Source organism: Aphanomyces invadans (assembly GCF_000520115.1).
Source record: "Aphanomyces invadans strain NJM9701 unplaced genomic scaffold supercont1.24, whole genome shotgun sequence".
Taxonomy (NCBI): Eukaryota; Oomycota; class Saprolegniomycetes; order Saprolegniales; family Verrucalvaceae; genus Aphanomyces; species Aphanomyces invadans.
In genome coordinates, this window is record NW_008580169.1 from 120,302 (window position 1) to 123,036 (window position 2,735).

Consider the following 2,735-nt stretch of genomic DNA (forward strand, 5'->3'; position numbering starts at 1 on the left):
CTACATCTTACCTAGCATCGACGACGACTGAATTAGATAGGAACTCTCCGTGAGTACACTTCAGTATGAGAACCCCGAAAAGTTCGACAGGTGTACTGGGCCAAACACATACAAAATTAAAAGACAGATTTCGCAAATGCATGCCGTATTTTATCCGCAACCCAAAAGTCAGAACACAGATACTAGAACAGATCGTGGTGAAAGATGTCGCACATCATCCGCTGCAAACTTCTTATACGTATCCAGATAACATCAACCAATTAGAAAGAACTGGCTACGTGTGCAGGCATTCGCCATGTTCTCGTGCCAAGAGCTTGAAGTCCTCCTCAAGAAGAGGCGCACCAGCACATTCAGGCAGCGCATGCGACTTCTGGAGCTTCTTGCATTTGCTGTTGAGCGCCCTATTGTGCCCGACGTGCGGTTTTCACTCCACACCATTAGCGGATTCCCGACTTAAGTTTCGCTTTGACGTCGTTGACATTCAGCGCTCTGTGACCGCTCTCCAACTCCCTGCCGTCATCATCACTGCTTCACGCGATCGCTGCCTTGCAACCGAAGCCCTTTGCATCACCCTGTTCCGAATGTCCTATCCCCGCCGCTACTACAGGGAACAACGCTGAATAAGGCCGCGCCAAAAAACTCGGAATACCTGTTTGAATTATCCAATCAAAAGTGATTTAATCAAATGGATGAATTCTATTGGTTGAATTTATTCCCGGCAATTTTCAAGCCAACTTCCCTGTGTACGTTTTGATAACCTTGTAACTCAAAAATCCACCACCATTGCCCATGGACGTTGCAACGCCAAAGCGTCGACAGCGCCCAAAGCTTGCACAAAAGCTCAATGCTGTGCTCTTGGCGGAGAAAACATCCGTTCAGCGTGCAGCTGTAACAACTGGTTACTCGTCAAGGTGCATGCGTCGTTGGCTACAAACGAAGGCCACCATGATGTCGTTCAAGGGATCCAAGACACGGAAGAAGAACACTGGCACATGCGGTGGTAAGCCCATCATCCCCCAATCACGTGAGCTGGTCACATACCTCAAGGACCAAGGACGTCAGGAGATGGTCGTGACATCTGCCCACATGATACAGTTCCTTCGGGTCGACCACATGGCATGGATCGAAGACTACATGGCGACGAGGAAGAATGAGTACAACGCGCTCCTGCGGCTGCTCCAGCGGTTCGCTGACCGTCATGGATTCTCCAAGCAAACTGTGTGCCGGCAAAAGAAGTCGCAAAAGGACCTGGAAGAGACTCGTGCTGCCTTTGCCAAGCAGTTCCACACGGACCATCCCAACGTTGCGATGGACTGTGTCTTCAATGCCGATGAAACTGGAATCACGTACGACATGTGTCCGAACACCATTCGGGCAGTGCGCGGCGGCGGCAGTTACGTATCGAACTCGGAGCGACACTCGTACCGTATGACAGCCTTGCTCACGGTTCGTGGTGATGGTGTCAAGCTGCCCATCTTGTTTGTCACCCGTGGGGTTGCCGATGGTGCCATCGAGTTGAACGAGTTTGCTGAGTATCCACGCGGTCACTACTACGCCATACAGGAAAAAGCCTGGATGAACGGCACTGTTTGGCGGTACTATCTGCGGGAAGTATTGGCATTGCATATCGAGGACCCGTCGGTTCTCTTGGCGGACAACTTCGACTCTCATGTAAGTGATGAGAGTGATAGGATTGTTGGTGAAGGCTAGAATGTGAACTCTGCGCGTTGCCACCGAACAGCACTTCTCACTGCCAGCCGCTGGATGTGTCCATCATGGGGCCATTTAAACAACACTTGCGAGACTTGTGGGTTTTGAATCAATCCTCTGCGACAACAGCCAAGTAAAAACGAATTGTGATGATCAAGCGTGCTATCCAGGCTTGGGATATGATCACTGAAGCTGAAGTGCGTGCCAGCTTCGTCAAGGCGTTGCCAAAGTAATGTGAATGCAGAGCGTTTGTAATTTTCAGAGTGTTGGTTTGACTTTTCAAGAAATTATTATTTTTGACTAGTTTCTTGTATGAAATAGAAAAGACTTGGATTAAACTCGGGGCCAATTGACATGACCGGTACTCGTGTTTTGCACATAAGTTCAATACGGACATACCGGATTTCGTGGAGTGAGCATTGCGCGGCTCCCTATCCACCTGTTCTACGGGGAGACAATGGGGGGGAGATGTATCCTATGCCTTGTAGTTCTATTGGTCCATACCGTATACTTTTTTCTATTTCTGACTTGTATAAAGTATTCGTTTTTTTAACTTTTGACTGGTCATGCCACATTTTGTGGGTCCCCTAGCTAAGTTAATGACACACTTTTGTGGCGCTCCGGTCACTGGGGATTTGAAATGAATGATCTATCTTAACGATTAATAACCTGCAAGAACATGGCGTCAAATCAACTCCAACGTATGAGAATAATTTTTTTTGCAATTATAACCTTGCAGAATGTATATTCTGAGCTTAAAATTTTTATTCAATTTTGTCGAAATTCCAAAGTCAGTTGTCCCTGATTGGACAATACTCTCATGCCCTCAGACCAACCACAGATAGGTGTAGCGGTCTTATTCAGCGTCGTTCCCTGTACGACATGATGGCAACGTTTGGTCGATCCAGGGAGTCCATTTGCCGGAACTTTAACGATGTAATCGATATCTTGTTCGGCAAGTGGAGTGGCCTCCTGTACTTTTGCGACGCAATTGTGGTTCCAAGACTTGCTGTGTACGCCGCTGC